Raw genomic sequence first — 16,647 nt, forward strand, 5'->3', positions numbered from 1 at the left:
CTCCCATTTAATTGAAAATCTGCTGAAACCCCTGAATGTATTCAACAGACTTTTTGAACTATATTATAAATAGGCCACAAATCTCTCCTGCTGCGAAGTGTCTGGAACCCAGCTCTAGGGGCAGCATTCAAATACACAGGCTATAATATTGGCTCTGTCTCTAGCCGACAAAGTGGCCTCCCCCAGTCCCCTCAATTTCCCGGTCTCCCTTTCCTCATGGGGTGAGGATACCCTGATTAAATTCACACGATGCAACAGGTCACAGTTATAAACCTTGGGAGTAAACAATCCACATGTGTTTAAAATCTTTGAAGTACTGGACTAGTTATTCCCTTCTCTGTAAAATAGAAGAGAGTTTCAGGAGAAAATAATTGTATTCTAGATCCTTCCGAACATAAAAAACAATGAGAACAGACAAATGGGCAAAAGCTCTTTTTAAAATTAAAGTTAAAAATATAAGTATATGCATGTGTGCAAGCATTTCAATATAAACCACCCGATTGTTATATTTGCTTAAAAAAAAAGCAAGACACTAAGATTTTCAAGGACTCTCCACTCGTTCCTGGGATATTCATTCAACGTCAAATACAAAGTTTCTTTGTTAACTTCCTCTGGAATGTAATCTCCAGCCTAGCAGGACATGAAACACTATGTAGTACGTTGACTACACAAAATTATTGTAGGAAATGCAAGTTTCCCTAAGTTGTAAGAGACCCATGGGAATCACACTCCTCACCACGTAAACCGTGTATCTCCTCTCAATTAGAAACACCCCCATCTCTGAGTCAAGGTCCTCTCTTTGCAGGCTTCATAAAATAATGGTGCTTCCTTAAAGTTCAGTGTTATGGGCTGAATTGTGTCCCCCAAATTCATACATTGAAGTCCTAACCCCCAGTGCCTCAGAATGTGACTGTATTTGGAGATAGAGTCTTTAAAAAGTGGGGCCCTTAGGATAGACCTTAACCCAGTACAACCGTTGTCTTTACGAAAGGAGAGTAGGACACAGGCACACCCAGAGGGAAGCCCGTGGGAAGATCCAGGGAGAAGACACCATCTGCAAGCCAAGGAGAGAGGCCTCAGAGGAAACTAACACCTTCAGGTCAGATTTCTAGCCTCCAGAACGATGAGAAAATTAATTTCCGTTGTATAAACCACCCAGTCCATGGTACTCTGTTACTGCAACCCTGGCAAATTAATACACCGGGTTCCTCTGACATTCCTAAGTACACTGTTATCTCAAAAGATGTCCCCGGATCCCCAAGATGACAATGGTCATTAATGTTTCCTTTCTTTTTTTGAATAACATATGCTATACACAGGCAGGCCAGGCCACATGGCCAGGTCTGATAATCCTGGCACAGGACAAACCAGTAGAATCAGTAGTTGCTATGATGACATGTACTGATAAATTCCCTGGCTCTTCCTGGGCCTGTATCAGAACAGGCTGGGTTGGGATCCAAGATTCTTTGTCCCCCAGGTTCACGCTGATGATTGAGGAGACACTGTATTAGATGACTCAACTAATCAGGGAAAATAAGGCTATGCAATAACACCACCAAAACATCAAGGGCTTAACACAGTGACTGCTTATTTCTAGCTCAAAGTCTGCTGCAGGTCCAGGAGCCTTTGGGGCAATGCCCCCATGCAGGGCCCAGAAGTCTAGATTCTTGATGCCTCTGCCATCCTTCGGCTGCAACATCTAAACTTGCGGTCTCCCTGGGTGACACGACAGAGAAAAGGAATGCCGGAGGGTCTCACGCTGACCCCTGCATGTGTCAACCTAGAAAGAACGCGTTACTTTGGCTCACAGCTCGTTGGCCAGAAGTAGTCAACTGGCCCCACCTACCTGCAGAGAGATAAGGAAGTGAGACAGCCTTCTGTTTCTGGAAGAAAAGAGAGACGAGGGTATGGATAAGCTCGAAAAATGTTTGCCAGAATGTCTCTCCAACTACCTGGAGACTAGACAGAAAATCTAGTTCTGTCACCTAGCAGCCCTTGGAAAAACTTCCTATGGTTTTGAAAAACAGAGTCCAAAATCTTTTTTTTTAAGTTTTTATTTTAATTCCAGTTAGTTAAGATACAGTGTTGTATTCGTTTCAGGCCACAATATAGTGATTCACCACTTCCGCACATTACTTAATCCCCATCACCCATTTCACCCATCCCCCCACCCACCTCCCCTCTGGGAACCATCAGTGTGTTCTCTATAGTTAAGAGTGCTTCTTGGTTTGTCTCTCTCTCTTTTTCCCTTTTGCTCCTTTGTTTTCTGTCTTAAGCTCCACATATGAGTGAAATCATACAGTATTTGTCTTTCTCTGCAAAGTCCAAAATCTTAGCGGGGAGCTTAATGTGCTCGTCAAAGCCTTACACTGCCTGGAACGGCCTACTTCCCCAGCCTCAGCTCCTGCCTCTCTTCCCCACTTCCCGAGCATGCCAGTTTCACTGGATCTTCCTTCTCCCTGAATGTCCCATGTTCACTCTGGACCTTCACCTAGTCTGTTCCCTATGCCTGGAACACTCTTACTGGATCTCTTCTCATAGCTAATTACTACCCATTGTTCAGATCTCAACCTAAGTATCCCTTTCTAGTCACCCCAAACTAGGCTACGTTTCTCTTTGTTTAATGGTCTTATAACACCCCAAATGTCTCTGTTGTAGGATTTCTCATACTTCTTGTTGCTTGACTGTTGTTTATAAATATTTCTTTAATATTTTCTTATCCTACTAAAATATATTTAATGATCATGTCTACCTTTTATTTTGGGAACAGAGCACAGTTCCTGACTCACAACAGATGCTCACTAAGTACAGCCTTACTGTGTTAGTTTCCTATTGCTGCTGTGAGAAATTACCACATACGTCGTGTCTTAGAACAGCACAAATTTATTACCTTATAGCTCTGAAGGTCAGAAGTCTGATACATGTCTCATGGGACTGAAATCGAGGCACAGACAGGGTTGCATTCTTACTGGAGGCTCCAGGGGGAAATCTGTTTCTTGACTTTTCCAGACTTTATGGGCCAGTCACATCCCTTGGCTTATGGCCCATTTCAGCAATGGCATCACTGATCTCTGCTTTCGCCCTCCCATAGCCTTCCTTGACTCTGACTCTCCTGCCTCCTTCTTTCTTTTATAAGGATACTTTTGATTAGATTGGGCCCACCTGAATGGTTAATCTAGCATAATCTCCCCATCTCAAGGCCCTAAATCAATCACATCTATAAAGTCCCTGTTGCCATGTCAGGTGACATATTCACAGATTTGGGGCATTGGGATGTGGATATCTTTGGAGGTGGAGGAGTATAATTTTGCTCAGCATGCAGATTGATTCTTCATGACTTCATCATTCATGGGCAGGGGCCTTACAATATTGAGACTTATAAAGCTTTATTCCCCATCTAAGAAGGCAGCTCCGTTCTCTACAAAAGCCTGCCTGCAAGGAAGTTCCTCATTGTCTGGTGAGTACTGATCAGGGATCTTAAAAGAATCTTAACAGGGCCTCTGCTCACTTCCCTTCCAATTCCACATATATTAAACCACTCAAACCTTCTACAGGTGAGAAAGTGAAAGCATGAGAAGGGTAAGATGCCCCCCCTTTGACCTACAAGTCAGAAGGAGCCAAAAAATAAAGCCTCTCACTTTATACCCCAGTGAACACATACTTGTTGAATGTTTGCCATCATACGTACTGGAGTACACATGAGGTCCCCACTCCATGGAGTTATAGGGCCCACAGGAGACCTACTATATGGAAGCCACAGTCCCCACATTGACTTGCCTTCCTGCACAAAGCAGAGAACTCAGATGTGTGAAGAGCCAAGCGTGAGACAGGAAGGAGTGGTGATTATTATGTCGAGCTGGAGAGTTTCTGCCTAAAAACATTCAGATTCAAGATTGGTGTATATCCTTCTGTGGGCCAAAGAAAATGAGCTTGCAGTGTAGACTGGCCCCCCACTCATCCCCCACAGGGAGCCACCCCAAAGGGAAACAAAAAGATAAAATAATTTCAGCTATCAATAAGTTTTGGGTGGAAAATAAAACAGTCTTATGTGAGGGCAAATACCCAGTGTAAGGAGAGCGATGCATTAGCTCTTCAGGGAAGATAGCCCGTCCAGAGCACCTCTGTGTCTCTACCAAAAATCTCCAATGAGGATCTCAGATATCAGGAGAGGCTTCTTCTCTGACCTGTGATTATGAAATGAAGCAATCCAGAATGCCACTTTGATGAGGAGAGTTATTAGAATAAGCAGAAAGAGTATCCCTCCTTTGGAAAATCTTACCAAAAATTGTGTTGAAAGAGTTAGGTTTCAACAAGTCTAAGCAGAATCTGAAAAAAGACAATTATCTTAATAGAACATTGACCTTTCACTTTTCATGCATTCCAGAAACCACATATTCTAGACAGTTGGACTATTTGACTATTCTGAGGTTCGTCTAGCACCTGACTTTGTGCCTGGTGAGCAAGTCTCACCATGTTGCTGTTGTTCTTGGGTTTTAGGGTTTGTTTTTGATGGGGTTTGTTTGTTGTTGTTGTTGGTTTTTTTTGGTTTCTGTTTTGTTTTATTTTTTCTACATTACACTCTTTCCAGTAGAAGACAGTTCACATCCTGTCTCGCGCTTCTTTCATGGTCCAAGCTGTATGTCTTTAATGTTCTGTCCCTGCTCTTGGTGAGATGTTTCACATGTCTGGTCATGACTGGTTGCCAGTAGTTTTTGAAAGAATTTTTTTTGGCTTATGAATCTGACAATAGACAATAGAACTTGCTACAGTGTTCTCTGTGTATCAATAAGAGACAAACTCTGTCTGGAAATCAGTGGGTTAAAAAAAAAAGGACATGAGCTTTTAAGTATAAGTGTAAGTATAGGTACGTGTGTTGGGGTCGACATAGGTATAGGTGCAGGTGTAGGGGTTGGGGTCGAAGTATAGGCGTGGCTATAAGGTGCAGGTGCAGGTGTAACTATAAATTCTCAGCACAAGCACAGTCTGGTCGTGTCTAGGGTCTCGGCTGTGGTTGCAGGGCAGGCGTTCCATGTGGGCAACTCTCATTTATACCTAACTGACAAAACCGGTAGAAGACCTTTGAGGTCTTCTATGTTTCTTTTTGCTCCTAATTGCTCCCTTCAAAGGAAAAGCATGGAAATTGGAAGCACTAACTTTAGGCAAGTTAATAGGTCTAGAAAAAAATGGAAGGAGAAAATATATCGAAAAGAAAGGGAATCAATTGACTTCGGGTATTCAGTGATCCATGATGAGGCTAGTTGAGTTTTAGCTCTATATGTGTTTTCATAGCTTAGGTCACAAGCCTTAGAGATGATCTTGTTCAGGGAGAGAAAATAGATTTCATCTCAGTATCACTTCTGGCTACCTGGCAGTGTCTGTTTGAAAGACTGGGAACGAGCTCACAAGAGAAGATGTCATCTCTGTTATATGTGTAGGAGGAAGGGTTGACAGTATGCTCCTCACCAGGTATTTCCTTCCCTGGTCCAATAACCTCATTTTATAAATCAAAGAGCAAGAGCCGGGATGCCTGGGTGGCTTAGTCGGTTAAGTGTCTGCCTTTGGCTCAGGTCATGATCCCAGGGTCCTGGGATCGAGTCCCCCATCTGGCTCCTTGCTCAGCAGGGAGTCTGCTTCTCCCTTTGCCTGCTTCTCCCTCCGCCTGCCACGCCCCCTGCTTATGCTCTCTCTCTGACAAATCAGTAAATAAAATCTTAAAAAAAAAAAAAAAGAGCAAGAGCCAAGAGAGTTTAAATGATTTGTCTAATGCCTCACAGCTACATGGAAGCAGCTCTGGGACTCAGGTGTGCAAACTCTGCAGCAGTGCTCCTTCCATCACACTGTTCCGCCTGGCGCTTGACACGCATATACTATGTGCACTATGTGTGTATCATGTTTAAGTGAACCTTTAAAAATAAACCCAGTTAAAGCATCGCTTCAGGTTACCTACCCACCCCCAGGGTAAAACTGGCCACTCCCTTCCCTTTCTTCTTGTTCAGCCTGTTATGCCACTTGTAACAATGTCCATCTCCTCTTCTGAATTGTGAGCCCCGTGCAAACTGGTATTTCTAATTCATCTGAATGCCCAAAACCCAGCACATCATAGTGGCTCTTGAATGTTTGCTGAGCAGAATGAATGAATGGATTTCTTCTTTTATAATTAGTTTGTGCCTGGTCTTTCCAACTAATATTTATTTAATAGGCACGGTGTCAGGTGTTTGGGATAAAAAGATTTCTTTAAAAGACAGAACCTATTCTCAAGAAGTTCGTGGTCTGATGAAACAGATAAACATAAACGAATTCCATTCAGTCTCAGAGTTATTTTTAAAAAGGGAAATTCAAGAACTTTCTTTTCCCCTCTTGTAAAACACAAATCAACGTAACTGCTGCCTTCCTTGTGACGAGCTATCCTTCTAACTGATTTTCTGCACATGAGTATCCATAGCACACTGGTGGGAGGCTTGTCAATCTGAGACACTGGTCAGACTGTTTCACCACAGAGTCAATGATTCATTTATCACACTGTCCGCTCCACCCCGGCTATCATGAGCACACAGCCCAGTAGCCACATTACCAACCACTAACCTTGGCCTCTCCCCAGTCCTACTAGCCTGGCTGATACAGTTCTGATTCCACCCTTTGAAAGAGGTATGTATCTATCTTCTTTTTTTAGAGGCTTTTTTTTTTAAGTACCTATTGGCAGGTAAAGACCCATATACAGCCATGAAATAAATACCTTTGCTCTAAAGTCTTTCTCAGTTTCCCATGTTAAAGCCTGTGCCTGATCACACGAGGGCGGGCAAACTCAAAGCCCCTCCTCAGACGTTGTTTGCCTGACAAGTCACTGCTGACTCTGGCAGAAAAGCCTTTCAAGTACTTAAAACTTAAACATTTCCTCCCACCACACTGCAATAGCTAAGCAGGGTGATAAAATAAATATGGTAATTTTGAAGATCAAAGACAGCCTTCAAAAAGGGTATGTGGTTAATTCCACTTACCATGCTTGATCTATATTTACCGAAGAAAGCTGGAAATGCTGAGCCTGGCAATGAAGGTCTGCTAGCTCGTTGCTTTGGTTCTCACTGTTGGACGACAAAAGACAGACAGCTGGGGATAGTAGATCCTGTGGTGCCTCCAGGGACGGAAATAGGAAGATATCCAAAGAAATACGGAAGAATTTAAACAAGGCGCTAGACCGAGGTGCCGCTTGTGGAAAAGAAACTTCAGAGCAGAACTGACTGGTGGGCCAGGAACCCGGCTGTGAGAAATTAGAGGGAAAGTAACAATCCACAGAAATTATTACAGTCAGCACGTGAGCAAGAAGGAGACTGCAAGGAAAGCTGCGAGGCAACGCTTGACCTTGTGCCTTGGGCAAAGGGGGCTCTTCGCACAGGTGCTGTGATGGGCGATGGGCAATGGGGCAAAGAAGGTGAGGGAGCTCCCCGAGCTCCCTGCAGGACGGCAGCCTTGGAAATACAAGGACACGGAGAAAATTAGGTGTATAAGAACCCATCTCAGAGAGCTTAGTGAATGTAGTTACAAGGAATGATTTAATCACTTCTCGCAAAGGAGGAAATGAGAGGTGAAATCCCCTCAAAAGCATGCTTGAATAACATCAGATGTGCATGAAGCAGCCTCCTGAGATAGGGGGGTCCAGCTAACTGCAGGGGTTTTGATCTGTGGAGTGGATCTGCCAGTTTGCACCAGGGCAGAATTGGTCAGGACATGGGGAAGAAACAGAGCTCTGCTGCAGGGGCCCTGCCTCTCTGCCCTTTCCCCCACATCGCTGGACCTGCCCTCCTCCCCTTCAAGAAGAGAACAGAAGCCTTAAAAAATGCTAGGCTCTACATTCTTAGCCTGTTGGGGACAACCACGTATCATGGTCTGGCCCTATTCAGAACAAGAGGTGGTAACCACTCTGAAAGGATGATTTAGTAATAAATAACGGAGATATTCAAGTCCATAACCTTTAATTCAGAAATTTAATTTCTAGGAATCGGATCCCGGAAACACTCATAAACTTGTACCAAGATGTTTGTATGAGTTTTAGTGCAGTGTTGCTTATAATAAGAAAAGAATAAGAATAATCTTAATGTCTACATTAAGGGGGATTAGTTAAATTATACTAGATCTATATTTTACATCTAAGAAGAATAAGGTAGATATATGTCCTACTGATATGGAAAGAGGTGCATACCACATTGCTCAGAGAAATGAGAAGATAGAAAAACATAAATTTTATCATCTAATTTTTGTTATAATTTTTTTCCATTTTTAAATAGACTTATAAATGTACATATATGCTGATGTATATAGAGAGAGAGCTGTAGATAGACATACACACATATATATCTATACGCACATATATTTGTACATTCAAACATATGTATGCTATTATTTATATAAACATACATGGAAATACTGAAAAGAAAGTCACAACAAACAATAAGCAGTTAACTCTAGGGGACTGGGACGAAGGAAAAGGGACTTTTATTTATTTGTTTTTGCTATATTACCTCTGTATTATCTAAATTTTTTAAATAGTTTGAGTTATGTTTTTCTAATTTTAGAAAACAATAAAGATATTTTAAAGACGTTAAAAACCACATTACTTTTATGTTGGTATCAATCAGCATTCTTTGTTCTCTCCCACCCTACAACAATTAAGGAAGCACTGATCACTCCTCATACCACAGCCTTTTCAAAAGAATCTACATTTCACATCAGACAAACAGGGCTGGAGCCAGGTTTTGCAGGACCCAAAGCTTACAGAAGGGAGACCTCTTTGAAGAAAAAACAAAGAATACAAATATATGAATATAAAATCAGGTAAAAGGTGAATATTTATTTTGGAAAAGAAAAAAAATCAAGAAAAATAAGTTTAAAAAAGCTGACAAATGCAATCACATAATCCAGAAATATAACTTTTTGTTTATGAGGACATGTCTATAATATTATGTTCCTACCCTTTCTTAATGCGTTCTCCTACCTTATCTAACTGGTTACTCTTTTTAGTTAGGATTTTCTTTTTTATTTTTTAATTGAGATATAATTGACACACGACATTATATTTGTTTCATGTGTACAACATAATAATTAGATATATATTGCAAAACAATCACCACAATAACTCTAGTTAACATCTATTACCACACTTTTTTTTTTCTTGTCATGAGAACTTTTTCAAGTTTTTATTTAAATTCCTGTTAGTTAACATAATTGTAATGTTAGTTTCAGGTAAACAATACAGTGATTCAACACTTCCATACAACACCCAGTGCTCATCACACTTGCACTCCTTAATCCCATCACCCATTTCACCCATCCCCCACCCATCTCCGCTCTGGTGACCATCATCTGTTCTCTATAGTTAAGAGTCTGTTTCTTGGTTGGCTTCTCTCTCCCTCTCTCTCTCTCTCTCTCCTCTTCTCTTTCTCTTTCCCTTTGCTTGTTTGTTTTGTTTCTTAAATTCCACATGTGAGTGATATCATATGGTATTTGTCTTTCTCTGACTGACTTATTTTGTGATGAGAATTTTTAAGATCTATTCCCTCAGCAACTTCCATATACGCAGTTCGGTAGTATTAACTATCGTCACCATGCTGTACATTACGTCCCAGGACTTATTTTTTTTATAACTGGAAGTTTGTACCTTTTGACCACTTTCACCCACTTCACCCAAACTCCGACCGCCATCTCTGGCAACCATCAATCTGTTCTCTGTATTTATGCGTTCAGAGGGGTTTGTGGTTGTTTTTGTTTTTTATTCTATATATAAGTAAGATCATACAGTATTTGTCTGGCTTATTTTACTTGGCATAATGCTGTCAAGGTCCATTTATGTTATTGCAAATGGCAGGATTTCGTTCTTTTTATGGCTGAATAATACTCCTCTGTGTGTGTGTGTATTACATTTTATTTATTCACCCATCAATGGACACTTAGGGTACTTTCATGTCTTAGCTATCGTACATAATGCTGCGAAGAACACGGGGGGTACAGATATCTTTTCAAATAAGTATTTTTGTTTCATTTGAAAAAATACCCAGAAGTGGAATAACTGGATCATATGGTAATTCTATTTTTAATTTTTTGAGGAGCCTCCATAATTTTTTTTTACAGTGGCTGCACCAGTTTACAATCCCACCAACAGTGCCCAAGCGATCCCTTTTCTCCACATCCTCAGCAACACTTGTATTCCTTATCTTTTTTGGTAATAACAATTCTAACAGATGTGGGGTGATATCTCCTTGCGATTTTGATTTGTATTTTCCTAATGATTTGTGATGTTGAGCACCTGTTCATGTACCTGTTGGCTACGTGTAAATCTTCCTTGGAAAAATGTCTATTCAGATCCTCTGCCCAACAACTCAGTACTGAGTTGTATTATTTCTTTATATATTTTGGATATTAACTCCTTACTAGATATGTGATTTGCAAATATTTTCTCCCATTGGGTGGTTGCCTTTTCATTTTGTTAATGGTTTCCTTTGCTGTGCCTTTTAGTTTGAGGTGATCTCACTTGTTTATTTTTGCTTCTGTTGCCTTTCCTATGGTGTCAAATTAAAAAAAAAATCAAGCACCAAGACCAACACTTGTTATCTTTTGTCATGCCATTCTAACAGGTGTGAAATGATATCTCATTGTAGTTTTTTTCCTCATTAAGCTTCTGTTTTAATGGGTCTCAAATTCTGTGACAGATTTTTGGTCAAGTTGTTTCCATTAAAAAATATTAACTAAAAACTAATGGCTCTCAATACAGATAGGCATGCCAGAAGCTGTATCAATGATGGCAGCATCACCAGATTTCAAGAACTTGGAGCCATCTTCCAGCTTTTTTCCAGAATGACGATCAATCTTCTTCTTCAGCTCGGCAAACCTGCAAGCAATGTGAGCTGTGTGACAATCTAGCACAGGCGCATATCCAGCACTGATTTGCTCTGGATGGTTCAGAATAATCACTTGAGTCATGAAGCCAACTGTTTCTATTGGTAGATCATTTTTTTTTTAAGATTTCATTTATTTGAGAGAGAGCCAGAGAGAGAGCACAAGCAGGGGGAAGGGCAGAGGGAGAAGGAGAAAGATAGATGTGATAGATACGTTCTTGACATTGAAGCCTGCATCGCCCCCCGGAAGAAACTCACTCAGAGCTTCATGGTGCATTTCAACAGACTTTATTTCAGTTGTAACATTGACTAAAGCGAAGGTGACCACCATGTCAGAATTAAGAACACCAGTCTCCACTCAGCCCATAGGGACAGTACCAATACCACCAATTTTGTAGACATCCTGGAGGGGCAGAACAAGGGCTTATTGGTTGGACAAGTTCTTAGCAGAATGTCATCCAGAACTTCCAGCACCATGGTTCCATTGGCATTGCCATCTGTACAGGTGACTTTCCATTCCTTGAACCAAGGCATGTTAGCACTTGGCTCCAGCATGTTGTCACCATTCCAGTCAGAAATTGGCACAAATGCTACTGTGTCAGGATAGTAGCCAATTTTCTTAACGTAGGTGTTGACTTCCTTAATGATTTCCTCATATCTCTTCTGGCTGTCGCATGGCTTGGTGGAATCCATTTTGTTAACACCAACAATTAATTGTTTCTCATTGTGGTTTTGATTTCCATTTCTCTGGTGGTTAGTGATGGTAAACATTTTTTCATGTATCTGTTGGCAATTTGTAGGTCTTCTTTGAAGAAATATCTCATCAGTTATTCTGCCCATTTTTAAATTGGATATTCTTTTTTTCTATTGAGTTGTATGAGTTCTTCATAGTTTTGGATAGTAACTCCTTATCAGATATTTGATACGTAAATATTTTCTACTATTCCATAGGTTGCCTTTTCATTTTGCTAATTGTTTCTTTTGCTATGCAGAAGCTTTTCAGTTTGATGTAGTCCCACTTATTTATTTTGTTCTTGTTTGTGCTTTGATGTCAAATTAAAAAAAAAAAGAAATGTTGTCAAGATCAATGTCAAAGAGATTTTTCTTCATCTTTTCTTCAGGTTATGCTTAAGTTTTTAGTCCATTTTGAATTAATTTTTTGTGGATGGTATAAGATAAGACTCCAATTTCATTCTTCTGTGTATGGTTATCAAGTTCACCCAGCACCATTTATTAAAGAGACTGTTCTTTCTACATCGCATATTCTTGGCTCCTTTGTTGTAAATTAATTGACCATATATGTGTGGGTTTATTTCTGGGCTCTCTATTTTGTTCCACTGAATAGAATCTATGTGTCTGCTTTTTTTTTTTTTTAAGATTTTATTTATTTATTTGACAGAGATAGAGACAGCCAGCGAGAGAGGGAACACAAGCAGGGGGAGTGGGAGAGGAAGAAGCAGGCTCATAGCGGAGAAGCCTGATGTGGGGCTCGATCCCACAACGCTGGGATCACGCCCTGAGCCGAAGGCAGACGCTTAACCGCTGTGCCACCCAGGCGCCCCTATGTGTCTGCTTTTATGCCAATACCATACTGTTTTGATTACTATCACTTTGTAGTACAGTTTGGAATCAGGAAGTGTAATGTCCCCAGCCTTGTTTTTTCTTTTTCATAATTGCTTTGGTTAATTGGGGTCTTGTGATTCCATACACATTGAGAATGGCCATTACTAAAAAGACAAGAGATAACAGTATTGGTGAGAATGTGGAATATTTGTGCACTATTGGAGAAAATGTAAATTGGTGCAGCCACTATGGAAAGCAGTATGGAGATTCCTCAAAAAAATTAAAAATAAAACTACGATATGATCCAGAAATCCCACTTCAGGGAATTTACCTGAAAGAAATGAAAATACTAATTCAAAAAAGTATCTGCACTCCTGTGCTCTTTGCTGCAATATTCACAATAGCCAAGACATGAAAACAACCCAAGGGTTCATCAATGGGTGAATGGATAAAGAAAATGTGATATATGTGGATAAAGAAAAAAAAAAATATATATATATATATATATAATGGAATACTATTCAGCCACTTAGAAAAGAAGGAAATCCTGCTATTTGTGACAACATGGATAGAACTTGAGGGTGTTATGCTAAGTGAAATAAGTTAAAGAAAGACAAATACTGTATGATTTCATTTATATGTGGACTCTAAAAACATCAAACTCATAGAAACAGCATAGGATGGTGATTACTAGGGGGTAGGGGTGGGGAAAACAGGGAGATGTGGTCAAAGGAAATAACTTTCAGTTATAAGATGATAAATTCTGGGGATCTAACATACAGCATGGGGATTATAACAATAATACTGTATTATATATTTGAAAGTTGTTAAGAGAGTAAATCTTAAATGTTCTCACTACAAAAAAGAAATGGTCATTAGATGATGCGATGGAAGTGTTAGCTAACACTAGGGTGGTAATCATTTTGCAAAATATAAGTGTATCAAATCAACACATTGTATACCTTAAATTTACATAATGCTCTATGTCAATTATATCTCAATAAAGTTAAAAAATAAAGCCAGTCATAACGATTGTCAGGTTGCTGCACCTATGTGAGTTTAAGACAATATTGAAGAGAATACGACCAAATAGCCACAAAGGGATTAAAATTAAACCACAATTTTGAGTTGATTAAATAATATGAATTATTTAAAATGCAAATGTATGTGATAAGTTATCATAATTCTCAAAATTTAAGTCATGAAAGAACATTTTTTATGGCAAGTAAAGAGCAGAGGTTCTTCATGACAAAGAGGAAATGGACAAAAATAGCAATATGTACCTATACTAAAATAGAAAAAGATTACACATGAGAAGAATCTTCCTAAAGGTATATTTATCGCTGACCAAGTATTAAAAGCTTGTAATTCACTATTTAAATATATCTTTATTTTATAATAATTTGCAATTTACAGAAAAGTTGCAAGAGTGTACAGAGAGTTCCCAGGATGAAGGGAACTTTGCCCCTCTATTAACATATCTATAGTCTGTTTGTCAAAATTAAGTACATGGGTACAATAATACTAACTAAACTAAAGGCTTTATTCAGATTTCACTCAAAATTTCTTGAAAGCTGGGTCTCAAGGAGATATTCGTACATCTATGTTCACAGCAGCATTATTGACAATAGCTAAAATGTGGAAGCCACCAAAGGGTTTATCCATGGATGAAGTGATAAGCAAAATGTGGTAAATCTATGATGTATTATTATTACTCAGCTTTTAAAAGGATGAAATTCTGATATATTTCACAACATGGATGAATCTTGAAGACATTTTACTATGTGAAAAAAAACTAATACTATATAATTCCATTTACGTGAGATAGAATAGTCAAAACTATAGAGACAAAGCAGAAGGGTATTTACCAGGAACTAGAGGAAGGATGGAAAGAACAGCTATTTTTTAACGGGTATAGAGTTTCAGTTTTACAAGATGAAAAGAATTATGGAAATGGATAGTGGTGATAGTTACACAACAGCATGAATGTATTTAATACTACTAAATGGTATACTTAAAAAGGGTTAAGATGGGGGCTTCTGGGTGGCTCAGTTGGTTAAGCATCTGCCTTTGGCTCAGGTTATGATCCCAGGGTCCTGGGATCGAGTCCCACATCAGGCTCCCTGCTCAGCGGGGAGTCTGCTTCTCTCTCTACCCTCTGCCCCTCCCCCCACCCCTGCTTGTGCTCTCACTCTCTCTCTTTCTCTCTGCCAAATATTTAAATAAAATCTTTCTTTAAAGAAGGGTTAGATGGTAAATTTTATGTTATGTGCATTTCACCACAATTTAAAAAATTGAACAAAAGAAAAAGACAACCATTTATCTTCCAGTTTTTGAGAGTGATGTGCTTTGGAGTTGGACATAACAAAATTCTAATGGCTGCATGATCTTGGACACATGACTGATCTTCTCTAAGTTTCAGTTTCTCCTTAATAAAATGAAGAAAATAATAGCACCTTTTTCATATGGTTCAGGAAAAGATTAAATTAGATAAGGAAGGTAAAATCCTTGGCACACTGCCGAGTACATAATAAGCACCCAATAAATGCCAAATATTTATTTGGCAGACATCGGGGCAGCTGGGTGGCTCAGTCAGCTAAGTGTCAGACTCTTGATTTCCAGTGAGGTCATGATCTCAGGGTCATGGGATCGAGTCCCCAGTCAGGCTCTGGGCTCAGTTTGAGTTCATGATGAGATTCTCTCTCATCCTCTGCCTCTGCCCATCCCCCTGCTCACATGTGTGTTCTAAATAAATAAATAAATAACGTTTTTAAAAATACTAGACACGATAATTAGCTAAACATTAGATTTTCCTTTCTAAAGCTAGAGATAGCACTGATATCAAAACTGTGATGCACTTGCTTCACAGAAACCCTCAATTACCTTTCTTTTTGCCTTCCAGAAAGATCAGAAAAGAGAGCCTTTAAAGGTGTACTTTTATATATGCATATGCAGGTATGGATGTTTGTATGATGTAAGTTTAGATGTATTTTGACTTGCTGATCCATGCATGGCATGGTATAGAATTCAAACATTTTATACAGAAGCAATTCTGAAAGTGTAATCCAGGGAACTTCTCAGGGTCCCTGAGATCCTTTTCATAAGTCTGTGAGATGAAAACTATTTTCATAATAATACTAAGATACTGCTTACCTTTCTCACTCTGATTCTCTCTCAAGTGTACAGTGGTGTTCTCCAGACACTTCAAGATGTGTGATATCACAAGCACTGAACACAGCAGCAAATATTTGGCCAAAAAAATTCAGATGTTTTTAGCCAGACACTAAAAAGATTTGCAAAAAAAAGTCAAACCATGCCATTCTTCTCACTAAATTTTGTTTTAGAATATACAGTTATTTTTCATTTAACAATATTTTATGTTAACACATGATAGATTTATTGGGGGTTTTTTCAAGATTTATTTATGTATTTGAGAGAGAAAGAGAGAGCGAGCATCCGCATGCGCACGCAGTGGGGGAGGGACAGAGAGCGAGAGAGAGAGAGAATCTCAAGCAGATTCTGAGCCGAGCATGGAGCCAACTGGGACTAAATCTCACAACCCTGAGATCATGACCTCAGCCAAAATCAAGAGTCAGACACTTAACCAACTGAGCCACCCAGGTGCCCCCACTCTTATTTTTAAGTGAATTATTAAGTAAGTATTTTTAAGATTCATTTTAATTTCTAGTATAGTAAATATTGATAGACATATTACTCACATGAACAAAAACTCTTTGGGAGCTTCATTAATTTTTACCACCTAAAGGGGTCCTAAGACTAAAAAAGTTTGAGAACTACTGATATACAGCGAGAAATGAGACTCTCTCCCATACCAATCTGTCCGCTGGGCACACAGTTCCCTTCAGGAGAGGTAGCCTCTGTTCCAGTTTCATGCGTATTGTATGCATATATATGTATTACATCGTATTTTTATTTTTTACAAATGGTAATATACTATGCACACTAGAATTTTGAAATAAGAAAAAAAAGTAGGGGCGCCTGGGTGGCACAGCGGTTAAGCGTCTGCCTTCGGCTCAGGGCGTGATCCCGGCGTTCTGGGATCGAGCCCCACATCAGGCTCTTCCGCTATGAGCCTGCTTCTTCCTCTCCCACTCCCCCTGCTTGTGTTCCCTCTCTCACTGGCTGTCTCTATCTCTGTCGAATAAATAAATAAAAAAAAAATCTAAAAAATAAAAAATAA

General features: G+C 39.5%; 1 pseudogene; it reads right to left on the reverse strand.

The window, feature by feature from the left end:
• Positions 1-10,740: 10,740 nt before the first annotated feature.
• On the reverse strand, positions 10,741-11,673 carry LOC113262822 (elongation factor 1-alpha 1-like; annotated as a pseudogene).
• Between the last annotated feature and the right edge of the window lie 4,974 nt (positions 11,674-16,647).

The sequence above is a fragment of the Ursus arctos genome, unplaced genomic scaffold (assembly GCF_023065955.2).
Source record: "Ursus arctos isolate Adak ecotype North America unplaced genomic scaffold, UrsArc2.0 scaffold_2, whole genome shotgun sequence".
Taxonomy (NCBI): domain Eukaryota; kingdom Metazoa; phylum Chordata; class Mammalia; order Carnivora; family Ursidae; genus Ursus; species Ursus arctos.